The sequence below is a fragment of the Sus scrofa genome, chromosome 8 (assembly GCF_000003025.6).
Source record: "Sus scrofa isolate TJ Tabasco breed Duroc chromosome 8, Sscrofa11.1, whole genome shotgun sequence".
NCBI lineage: Eukaryota > Metazoa > Chordata > Mammalia > Artiodactyla > Suidae > Sus > Sus scrofa.
In genome coordinates, this window is record NC_010450.4 from 35,009,258 (window position 1) to 35,022,567 (window position 13,310).

Below are 13,310 nucleotides of genomic sequence, written 5' to 3' on the forward strand. Positions count from 1 at the left end.
ATGAGAATTTAAAGTCAAGTAGAACTGGAGTTCCACTGTGGCTCAGATACTACAAACCTGACTATAATCCATGAGGATACAGGTTTGATCCCTGGCCTTGCTCAGTCGGTTAAAGATCCGGAGCTGGTGCCAGCTGTGGTGTAGTCGCAGATAGGTATCAGACGTACTGGCTTAAAAAAGCTTTAAAAAAAAATTTATTGTAGTTGATTTACATTGTTCTGTCAATTTCTACTCTACAGCAAAGCGACCCAGTCATATGTAGATATACACTTTTTCTCATTTTATCTTTCATCGTGTTCTATTACAAGTGATTCAATATAGTTCTCTATGCTATATATACTCTTCCTGGCTTTGTGATTTGAACTGGTTACTTAACTGCTCTGAACCTTAGCTTCCTCATGGGTATAGCAGAAATAATGAAGACCTGGGATGTCCAGTAACATTGCCATTCAAGTTTGATAGAGTTCACTGTATTCATTTTGTCTGATTCTCACCATTGTTCTGAGGGATAAGAGCAAAGCCACTCCCTAATAGATCTGAGATCCTAAGTCATATAATTGATTGTGATAGCTCTACCTACCTTTCTTCCAGTTGTCTCACCTCTAGGACCTGATGTAACCCAGCTTCTCCATCCTGATATCCCCACACCACCCTCAGCATGTCCTTCCCCGTCTATAGCCCCTATGGTTCCCTTTTACGCTTTATCATCCTAGACATTGATGTAATGCCATTGATTTAATTTACCTTGGTCCTGTGCTTTTTCTTTTCTTTTCTTTTTTAACTTTGTTCAGTCTTTTTACTGTAGTCTAATTATCCCTTTTAGCTTATTTGTGTACAAGGCAAACTGCACTTCTAATTTTCAGGAACCCATCTGGTATCTGTTTATCCTGTTCAGGGCAATTGAAAGTTTTACCAAAACAAAACAAAACCTCAAGCATTTGTAATTCTAAGCAAAAGGCCTGAGATTCTTTCTTACACCAAGAGCTTTGCAGTTTTTAGAGCAGTGGTGTCATATGAAAATATGTGAATGACATGTCATTTTAAGTGTTTTAGTAACCACATTAAAAAAGTAAAGCATTAAACAGGTGAATTTATTTTGATAGTATCATTTTATAGCCAATATATCCAAAATATTATCATTTCAATACCTAATCAGTACAAAAGTGCATTAATGACAAAATTTATATTTTTTTCCATCCTAGATCTTCAAAACATGGTATGTATTTTACACTTATAACACATTCCATTTTGGACTAGCCGTATTTCATGTGCTCAACAGCCCCATGTGGCTAGCAACTACTCTATTGTACAGCACAGCTCTAGAGCATTTGCATCTTTAATATACCAACTTGTTTTGAGGATTAGGCAAGATAACATGTCTTTTAAAATATTTTATTACAGGACTTGGAAGGAGTCTGGAATTCAACACAAATAGAATCATTAACACATGGAATGGGGACCATGAAGCATCTATCCAGCCAAAAAAAGAGGAAAAGCTCTAAAAAAGAACCAAGAAAATAATATACCAGTGGATGGATTTTGGTTTCTCTTCCAAACCCATCACAACCCCTTGAAGGCGAAATATGGGCAAATTTTGCTACACACGTCATTCTTGGGACAAGCAGGCCAAACCAAGGGCTTTTGGCCTCCTGCAAGGTAAGAAGTAAAAGGTTTGCTGCCACAACAGGCTCAGCATGGGTGGGAGCAAGACAATACACATGGGAAGGACCATCTGTAAATTCAACCATTTCTGTAGAATCAAGGGAAAGTTGGGAAGCAGAGTATAAAAACTAGCTTTCCCCAAAATCTCACCTATCAGTTTTGAGAATTTTAATGATGCTAGGGAATGAAAAACTTTGCAAATGAAGTATTTACGGAACTCAGAGTGTCAGTGTTTGATGCATTTGTTATATAGCATAATCCAGCCATTTAGATATCTTACTATACTGTCATATGAGTTCTTATTCTATATTATAAATTATAGAAGCACTGATAAAGTTGGAATAACAGTTGGTTATCTCTATTAAATTACTATGCCCCCAAATTAATGAAATGTTATATAGACTGTGATTCAGTATATCTAACCACTTAGTATAATGCCTGGCAAATGAAAAATGTTCAACAGATACTTATGAATAAAAGCATAAGCCATTTTCATATTAACTTATAGCATGTAAAGGTGCCTATGTAAGTTAATACATAGCATGTGTGGGGAAATGTATGTGTTGGGGGTAGGTTAGCAACCTATAGCCTTGTATTTCATCTTGTCCAGCTGGCTGCCTCCTTGAAACTGCTTAGCTCCTCAAAGCTTGGGAGGAAAAAGCAACATAATTCACTATAACCTTAGGACATTCTGGATAAAAATTTTAGGGTGGAGAGTAGGGATAAACTTTATACTGGACAATGTGGAGAATATTAATATTCCAGGGTGGAATAAGCCTCTTCAGGTAACAAAAACCAGGAGCCTAAAACTGCTTATACATATATATTGTATGCATAATATAAATTTATCAATTCTATGCTACAACCAAAAAAAAAAGTGTCACTGATTAGAAGAAGATACTAAAACATGTAACAGGATGTTGTTAATTTCTGATGTCACATTTTCTCTTGGAAATGCCCCCAAATTAAGACTTTCCTTAACTTTTTATTTTAACCAATGGCTGACTATTACTAATTGTAGAGAGTTCCCATTGTAGTTCAATGGGCTAAAGACCAGACATTGTGTCTGTGAGGATGTGGGTTCAGTCCCTGCCCTGGCTCAGTGGGTTAAGGATCCTGCATTGCCGAAAGCATGGGTCGCAGATGTGGTTTGGATCCGGTGTTGCTGTGTCTGTGGCGTAGGCTGGCAGCCGCAGCTCCAAGTGGACCCCTGGCCCCAGAACTTCCATATGCCCCAGGTACCCTCATAAAAAGAAAAAAAAAAATTATAGCAGGAATTCAGCCATTTCCTATGCTTTTAAACTGTTTGTCCTACTTCAAAAGAGGATTCTTTAGCTAATGACTGTAAGGCATTTTATACTTCTCAGAGAAAGTTACTATGAAACCAAAAGAGTGTTGTAAATTCTTTACTTTCCCGTGATGTTTGTCTCCAATGGGGAAAAAAGGTGAGTTGGATTTGTGAAATTAATCCTTCAATCTAGAGTTCTCAGTTAGTAAAATGCTTGATAACTATCTTAAATCCAAAAAGGAGCAATTAAAATTTTAAAGTAAATGCCTCCGGGTACTCTACTATTAAAAATTATAAATGTAGTGTGTGGATGGGAATGCTAATAGTTTGACATAATACGACATAGCGTGTATTTATTTACTAGAAAATTGCTTTTCTTCTCATTGGGATTTATTCTTTCCTTTTCTGGCCACACACTGGCATAGAGAAGTTGCTGGGCCAGGGATCAAATATGTGCCATAGCTGCAACCTCTGCAAGGCTGAATCCTTAACCCACCATGCAAGGGATTGAACCAGCACCTCCACAGAGACAAGCTAGGTCATTAACCCACTTCATCACAGTGGGAACTCCTCATTGGGATTTTTTTTTAAAGGATGACTGAAGATCTATCAAATGACGAAAGTCCCTGATAGGGGTTGAGTGTCTGAGCCCGAGACAGTATCTTCACCAAATTGATAGGTCAGGCCGAACTATAGCAAATAGCCAATTTTGTAAAAACTGTCAAAAATTGGCATTTTTATGCAGTTTAACTTAATAGTTTTTAGTGACAAGGACAATGAATTTAGAACCATAAATGCTTAAATATTTAGAAACACACAATTCACAACTCAAGCTTAAACACGTTATGTATGCATGTTGAATCTTTATGATTTTTCAGGAAAAAAAAAATTTCCAGAGTTCCTGCAGTGGCACAGAGGGTTAAGGACCAGGCACTGTCTCTGTGGCAGCTCCAGTTGGTCGGGGTTCGATTCTTTCCAGGCGCAGTGGGTTAAGGATCTGGTGCTGTCTCAGCTGTGACATAGGTCCCAGCTCAAATGTGATCCCTAGCCTGGGAACTTTCATATCCTGTGTGTGCAGCCAAAAATAAAGTTCTGTCCGCCACTTTACTCTTGGTTCCCTCAGCACTTAAATATAGCTTGCACAAAAGATAATTTGTTTATAAGTGGCATGTATGTGTTCTGAATTATCCTTCATTTGTGTCTGTTTAGTATCTCTACCTAGGTAACAAACTCTGCAGACAGAGACTTTTCTGCAGGTGTTTTATTTCCATTTCAGCATTCTGCGTACAGGAAGCTTAAAATGATGATGGGAAAGTTGTTTATCTACAGCATGACTAATTAGCAGTGGGACTACTCACAGGCCTTTGTGGTACTGTTTAATTTTTCTGTGTACTGCTCAACAGGAAAATACTGATATTTGTATATCTCCAGACTCTCCTTTTAAAAGTACATCAGTAAAGTGAGACTTTAAAAATACAATTAAAGCACAATGCTTCAATCTGGAGAGCATTCTAATACAAGGTGTAAATGGAGCTAATGAACATCAGTTATCGTATGCAATGTTACTCAGCAAACAGCTTTTTTAAAGTCTAGGTTTAAAGTACATTATGCGTTATAACCTTTCATGCCAATGAATGTTAGGGTGAATTGTGTTTCCCATCTCTCATAACTTAAATGGGCTAGAAGTCTAAACAAAAGCAGGAAACTGAGGAGCCTCTTGTGGATCAGCGGGTTAAGAGTCTGACTAGTATCCTTGAAGACGCAGGTTCAATCCCTGGCTTCACTCCCAGAGGGGTAAGGATCCAGCGTTGCCACAGGCTGCAGTGTAGGTCACAGATGTGGCTCAGAGCTGTCATCGCTGTGACATAGGCTCTGTCTGATTCAACCCCTAGCCTGGGATCTTCCATAGGCTGCAGGTGTGGCCCTAAAAAGAAAAGAAAAACAGGCAACTGAATTTTAATCCCAGGACACAGATTTACTGAGTGACCCAGATCAAGTATCCTTCCTGTTCATTTTCCTAGATAGTCAGCTATACACATCTTGATGTATTTGGGGAGATATTATTGTGATTATCTATTACTGGACAACAAACCACTCCAAAACTTAGTGGCTTAAACAACAATCACTTTACCATTATTTTTATAATCCTGCCTTCATCTAGGTGGTTCTCACTCAGGCCTCTCACAGGTTGCAGTCAGATAAGCAGCAGGGACTGGAATCACCCAGTGCCTGAGCTCTGATGATTCAACTGTCTAAAGGCTGGAATAGTTGGGGCTTTTTGCTCTCGCTCTCTCTCTTGCTCTCTCTCTCTTTCTATGTGGTCTATGAATGCAGTCTTCCCATCATGGCGACTCAGAGCTCCAAAGGTGCACAACCCAAGAAGAGAGGGCCAAGCAGAAGCTGTATTATGTTTTATAAGCTAGCCTGAAAAGTCACAAAATGTCCTTTATGTCATATTTTATTAAGCAAAGCAGCCACAAAGGCTCTCCCAGTTTAAGAGGAGAAAATATGAACTCCACTGCTTGAAGGGAGAGTGGAAACATTCTGGAAGAGCCTGAGGGACCAAAAATACCATTATGGCCATTTCTGCAAAGTAAAATCTTCTACAGAAGTGGGAAGAATCAAGTATCATTACACCTTTTATGATACATAGATAGATAGATAGAGTTCTGTAAATAAAGCCCTAGCCTTTTGCTGTAGCTCACATTTTACAGACTTTGCATACCTAATTGTGATGTATGAGGGCCCACAAACACAAAGGGGCATACGCACATGCCCAAGCAGCCAACTCAATAGTGTGGTTGTCTGAAATCGGAAGCTGATACTTAAAACCATGAAAGGGCAGCCAGGTGTTTCCTTTATTTTTAATAAGAATCACCATTTTAAAAAATTTTGATCATTTATTCTGCTCTAATAAATTGCTTCAGCCAGTTAGCCTTTGCTCTAGTTAATCCAGAACCCCCCTCTGCCTCTTTCTTTCATCATCCTTTCCAACATCTGCAAGTTTTCATTCTCCCTCAGTGAATCATCTCTTTTCATCTTTTAGATGCTGACCTAGTAACACAAATACATCTGTGAACACTTAAAAATTTTCTTGTTACCCAGTTTTTCAACAGTTTTCTCTATGCTGATCATTGTCTAATGGATGCAGCACCACTGTATACATTTCAGTCTCTGTGTGCCAGAGTTTACTCTTCTCCCTGTAGAAGTACTAGCTCCTTGTCTGACAGTTCTCACTATGCTCATTTTGTCCTATCACCTCTGTTACTCCACACTAATCACATTAGTCATTTATTCAAAGATTGGAAAGACAGTAAATATAATATGGTTTGGTACGTGACCAATTTTGAAACCAGAATTTTAAATTTTTCTGCCCAGTCATGGAGAAATTAATCAAATAAAAAGAAACCATTATTTTTTTAAGTCCAAATATCCAAAAAATATGGTATTAATATTTAGATTATATACATAGTTTGAATACATTTTGAAGTAGCTTTAAAATCAAAGTTCATATCAAATCAATTTTAGCAAAATTCCATGAGTATTTGTTGAATATCAATTACATGCTCTGCTAAGTGCTCTGTAGGTTATAAAAATGAATAGGACATATACCCTTGTAATTAAAAAATTGCATGGGACAGGAGAATTAGGAAATCCCCAACATAACCAGAGACTGGATTACAGGGAGGAGTCAGGTTAGTGTGGCAACAGAAGAACAGGCAGAGTGATATGAGGATCAGCAAAGAGAGAGAGGGCACTTCTGGTAGAAGGATTAGAAAATGTTCAAGGGAGTAGGTAGAGGGAAGAATAGATAGGCTCTGAAAGATAGGCATCGTTTTCATAGGCTTGGATGATAGGTAAGAGTATTTCAAAGCTAAATTATAGTATGAGCAACACCAGGACTGGTTATAACAATACTTGTCTCCCTGATCTACTTACCTACTCATCTACCTATTCAGTTTTCCCTCTATAGGTCCTCCCCCTGACTTGTTTCAAAAGGTGGTGTGTGGAAAAAGATGAATATGAAAAGCAGGATAGGGAAAATATAGCATACAAGATTGAGACCAATTAGAAGATTAGAACATAATTTACATATTTCATAGTATCCTAGGTTATTAAAATTGACCCAATTTTGACTCATATGGCATACAAGCTTCCTAGAGGAAGCAGAAGTTATAGATTACATAACTAAAGTTAGCCACAAGGAAAAAATACCCCTTGGGAAAGCAAATTGATTTGTTAAACATTTCTGTATATAAGGCAGCTCAAGTACATAATAATGGCCAGTGTCACAGATAACACACCTGATATAAATGCAGTAGAAAATTAAGGTTAGCAGCAAATTTACTTACCCTTATTAAAAACTCATGATCAAACATTAATGTATAACTTAGCAAAAGCAGTTCTACAGGGGATGTTGGCAGTATTATTCCTGTTTTACAAAATAGGAAACAGGGATTCATGAGTAGTAAATCAGTCACTCAAGAGCACACAACTGATAACTAATAGGTTTGGATTTAGATTTGAATCCAGATTTGTAATACTTCAATGTGAGAATAAAAGCTGATTAGTAGAGAATAGAAATTTGGTCAAGAGAAAGTCTATAGGTAGAAATCTTCACAAAGTTTGGCTGTGATGAGAATAAGTATTGGGATTAAAATCGAGCCCTTTGGGGGCAAAGAAAATAAGGATGCCTGATAGCTGGAAGAAAGCAGCTTGGCGGGTGCGGGGAGGGAGTGAGAATGTTAAAGAGAGACTGCTTAATGGAACAAAAGCCTAAGGAAAGATGAGATCAAGAGAAATGAAGAAGGGTTTAGCCTTGGCAGAGAGGCAGAACTAGTCTTCTTTGAACAGATTGTGAATTAAAGGAATGGTATTAGCCACAGAACCCAAGAAATGATCCAACCAGTCTTCCGGCAGATTTCGAATCAAACAAACTAGAGTTTGTGTAGTTATCTAGACTAAATTTCAAGTAAAATGACTTATGTTGCCCTTTGGCTCCTAAAGGAACCAGAATTCAAGAGCAAAATAATAGGATATCATGTAGCCATTTTTTTTCTTATTTCACTCCATTTCCTGCCTATATGAAATTAGTAATGTCTGGAAATATGTGTGAGAATCTGGGAATAAGAATAAAAGATTTCCTTATTAGCCATGGACTTGCCTGGTATTTGAAAAATCAGCCCAGCATCTGGATTATTTACTTTGGACTACTTACTTATTCTTTTGGAGTCTCAATATCACCATATAAACATTGAAATTTTAATATTTGCTACTTAAATTTTATTAGGGGTTAAATGTACCCAGAATTGTGCCTAGGACACACTAAACAACAAATGTGAGTGTGTTGCTTCTTGAACCTTAAAGGACACATATTAAGGTCTAACAGCTGGATAAACATTCTTAATAGAAGAACAGTAAATGCTTCCTCATCTGGTATTCCTTTATCATTTTGTTTCCAATTCTTTCAAAAATATTTATGCAGTGCCTTCTGTGTGGCAAGCACCCAGATCTCCTTGAAAACAATATTTATATTATTATTATTATTATCATCAGGTTTGGTCAGCATTCTTCTTGAGTCTATTCCCTGGTTCTATATTTTTAGTTTGTCATTTTTCTTGCATTAGTCCTTAAAATCCCATGTCTTAGTATAGATCTTGATCTCCTTAAACTGAGATGCTGGTTTCTGCTTCCTACTCGCATCTCTTACTTAGGTTCTGTATCCTGTCTCAAGCTAATACTCTGTTCTAATGCCTGATAGATCTTGGTCAGGATTAATGAGGTAACATCAAAGATACTTTAAACATTTTAGAGAAAAGAAAATGAGCAAGAACAAATGTAAATTGTTTCTTTTATCAGTAAAAGGAAAAATAATAAAATTCATAATATATGTTCTGAATTATTTCCTATTCAATCCTTCCAGCCTAGAGTTTCTCTCATTTAATCTCTTTTCTCAAAAAGAATCGTAAGCGTTGTGTCACTGGGGTCTAAGCAGGAAACTGATAGTACACACTCGTGTTGTGTAACTTATAAGAGCTGGTGTGTACAGAGTTTATGAAATGCCACAAAGGAAGCACTTGGACTGTTACGAGCACAAAGTCATGGCCATCTCTAAGCTTGAAGGGCAAGGGGAGGATGTGGTTACTGGAACCTCAGAGACAGAGCTATCTGGAGAGGGCTATTTGACAGGGACCGTAATTGTTTCCTACCTTAAGCTCCGGTACCTCATGCTGTCTTATTCCACCTTACCTTCTAGACACCAATCCTACCCCAGCACTGTCCAAAAGGAATACAACCCAAGCCACAAATGTGATAACACATGTATACTTTTAAAAAGTCCTAACTCTTTTGAATCTATAAGCTAAATTTTTCACTTGTTATATTTTTCTAAAACTTTTGCTTAAGAATTTTAATTACTATGATATTTACTGTGCACTTTTCTATAGATGCTTTGTTTAAATTGTGTCTGGAAAATAGAGATGATTTCCTTGACAGACATGAACTATACAAACAGGATATATTCATATGGTTTGAATATGTTTTATAATAGTATTGTTCTTAAAGTATACATCCTAATTTGACCTTAAGACATCTTTTTAAAATAAATTCTTAGGTAGTTCCCGTCATGGCTCAGTGGTTAACGAATCTGACTAGGAACCATGAGATTGCAGGTTTGATCCCTGGCCTTGCTCAGGGGGTTCAGGATCCGGTGTTGCTGTGAACTGTGGTGTAGGTTGCAGATGCAGCTGGGATTTGACATTGCCTTGGCTGTGGTGTAGGCCGGCAGCTACAGCTCCAAATAGACCCCTAGCCTGGGAACCTCCATATGCCGCAGGTACGGCCCTAAAAAGACAAAAAGACCAAAAAATAAAAATTAAATAAATTCTCAGGTATTTACCAAATTATGTTATTTGAAAACACTAATTAATTATTTGAACTTTTGTTGTTGTTAGTTTTCTTTGGTGATGCTCCCAATAAATGAGAGATTTGCAATTAAAAAAAAAAAAGTCCCAAAAGCCACAATAAACAAGGTAGAGATATATACAAAGTTCAGGAACAGTCCAGAAGCCCAGCCTCACTTCAAACACTAGCTGAAATGGGGGTCTTCCAGACTACCTCACCTCTGACGCAACTGCAATTTCAGGATCTGGAAGACCACTCTCAGTTTCAGTAATTTGCTAGCAGGGCTCATAGATCTCACTGAGGGCACTTATACTCATGGTTAGGGTTTATTACAGGGAGGGGAAACAGGTTAAAATCAACCAAGGGAAGAGATGCAAGCAGAGTTCAGGAAAGTTCCACCCATAGAGCTTCTGGCTGTCTTCTCCCAGGAGAGTCATGGAAGGTGCTGACCTTCCCAGCATCAGTGTGTGGCGACGTGCATGGAATATTGCCAGCCAGGGAAGCTCACCTAAGAAACAGTGTCCAGAGTTTTTATTGGATCTCCATCACATAGGCATACATGGTTGACTGCCCATATGGTTGACTTCAGACTCCAGCCCCTCCCAGTTTGGGCTAATACCAGGTGACACAAAGCCCTCTCATAAACCACGTTGTTAACTACTGCCTGCTGGCACCCAAGACTTCTAGATAAACAGACACCCTCATTAACAGGACATTCCAAGTGCTTCAAGATTATTTCCCAGGATTTGATGGCAAAAACAGATTTTCAGAATTCCCCTTGTGGCTCCTCAGGTTAAGACATAGTGTCCAAGAGGATGCAGGTTTGATCCCTGGCCTTGCTTAGTGGGTTAAGGATCTGGTGTTGCCACAAGCTATAGAGCAGGTTGCAGAATGCGGCTTGGATCCAGCATGCTGTGGATATGGCATAGGCTGGTAGCTGCAGCTCCAATTCTACCCCTAGCCCAAGAACTCCACATGCCGCAGGTGCAGCCTTAAACAATGAAAAACAGACTTCTATGTAAGGTTGAATTCTACACTATACACAGGTGAAATCAGTTTTAATAATATATTTTATTTATCTCAGTATATTCCAAGCAATCATTTCAACATATAATCAATACAAAATATTATTGAGTTCCTTTCATTTTTTTCCATGTTAAGTCTTTGAAATTCTGTGTGTATTTCACATTCACAGCACACACTGGACTAGCCACATTTCATGTGCTTTAAAGTTACTTGTGGTAGTGCAGCTGAACCTAACAACAGTATTTTATATTCTTTGGGCCTATCAGTGTGTTCTAAAATCTTTAACCTATTGTTATAAATATGTTCATTATTACAGAAGTTTTCCTATCACATTAAAGCTAATGCATAAAATATTTTTTTTTCAAATGCAAAAGCAAAAACAATATCAACAATAACCTCCTTACCTTCCCATTTGAAACCTCCATTGTTAATCCTTACACAGGTAGCCACTCCTGTGGAATACTTACAGTACCTTTTTTTTTTTTTTTTTTTTTTTTTTTTTGTCTTTTTAGGACCATACCCACAGCATATGGAGGTTCCTAGGCTAAGAGTCCAATCGGAGCTGTAGCTGCTGGCCTACTCCACAGCTCAAGGCAATGCCAGATCCTTAACCAGCGAGGCCAGGGGTCGAACTCCAGTCTTCATGGGTACGAGTCAGGTTTGTTGCCTTAAGCCACTACAGGAACTCCTTGGATTACTTTTAGATTGATTTTCAAGTTGGTCATAAAATGACACTGTAGATGGCTAATGACCTACCCTTTGTCACCTGTAATTCAAATTTCTTCTTGCCATGTACCTGTTTTCTACAAAACGCTTAATGTCTCTTCTCTTTCAGTAGCATCTTTGACAATCCATATATTAAGGATGAGACTTAAGAGAATTCTAAAATATTACTTTTTGTGTAGAAACTCTCCCCTTCCTAAAAGGGCTGTTCGGTATATTTTTATCTTAGTCTGAAGATATTTCAGGAAGTCTGCAAAAGCCTTAAAAACATCTACAGCCTACCTAAATGAGCATCAAAACTGACCAGGAAGCACTATGAGCTATTAGAGAAATTATTATTTTCCGGTGTTCTCTATTCCAGTTGCACTGTAACACTTTAAAAAGTATTTAAACTACAGGGGAAAAAACACTTTATAGAATAGCATGTGTTGCTAAGTATGGCTTATTTTTCTTATATATAAACATATGAAAAAGAGGATTTTAAAAGCTAGTTCTAATGGTGGCTATTGAAGTGCCAAGCTGTAAAGGTCAAAGTCAGCCTACAAGTGCCTTCATGTTTCTTCTTGGACTCCTTCCTTTCTTCAAGTGTTGCGTGATTTCCTGCAGTGATACAGCACATGGTGGGCTGGAAGTTAGTCCAGATGTACCCTGAGGATTTAACATTCATTCCTTCTGCATTAAAATCGCACAGTATTATTAGTCTGATATATCTCCCTTGTTTTCTCCCTTTAAAAATCATAAGATACTATCTTCCACCCTCGGTAATGTGTTCCTTTCATTCCAATCACCATTTCATGTACATTTTCTGTTGTGTGCTGCTTTTATGCCCTTTTTTGTGTATAATCTGTTTGACTATATGTGACTATCTGTTTGACTATAATCTTATTGACTGTATGTGAGATAGAAAAGTCTGATTAAAGTATTCAGTGTTCTCCAATGAAATCACTCTTTCAACTTTCATTTTTTTGGGGGTCGTCTGATTTTTTGCCTAGAAAATTAGCACTTTTTGGTGGCCTCATTTCCTCTTGTACACATGGCATGCATGTGAGTGTGTGTGTGTGTGTGTGTGTGTGTGTATCAATTGATATCCAAGGACTTTATTGCTACCCTTAAAATCCCTTTCCCACTTTCTTAACTGTTAACACATCTGTTGCCTCTTTAGTTAGAACTCATAATCTCTTTCTCCTCTTATGAGTTGAAAATACCGTGTCCTCTTCTCCTTGGTCCCTTTTGCCCTTGTGACATTTACGAACAGATAATTAGTGCTGCTTGATCTAACTGGAACTCTCGTTCTTTCCAACTAAGACAGTTCTTCATTTTTAGATTTTATCTTACTTCTCCTCTCAAGGCCACAAGTGATTCTTCTTTTAAAGCATTACATGATTTATTGAATTGGAAATATTATTTCAAAATAAACTGCATTTTACTGTAAATTAGTGACCTATCAAAAGGCTTTACCACCAACAGAATCAATACCCTGACCACACATATATGAAGCAGAGACAGATGAATTTATAACTGATGCGTCTTGTTCTAGGCAGTTTGAGCTGCTAGAGCAGAAAACCACTGACTGAGTGGCTTAAACAACATTGATTTCTCACAATTCTGGAAGCTAGGAAGTCCAAGGTCAAGGTGCTGGTACTGGTAGATTCTGGGTCTGGTGAGAACCCATTTCCTAGTGCAAAGACAGCCTTTTTTCTATGTTCTC

The 13,310-nt window shown here is 37.9% G+C and overlaps 1 long non-coding RNA gene across 2 annotated transcripts in view; it reads left to right on the top strand.

The window, feature by feature from the left end:
* Positions 1-13,310, top strand: part of LOC106504638 — an 82,734-nt gene that overhangs the window by 4,727 nt on the left and 64,697 nt on the right. For both annotated transcript variants that reach the window (XR_002346622.1, XR_002346621.1), the window contains exon 2: positions 1,402-1,656. This is a non-coding gene — a long non-coding RNA (uncharacterized LOC106504638). The remainder of the gene's footprint in view (positions 1-1,401; positions 1,657-13,310) is intronic.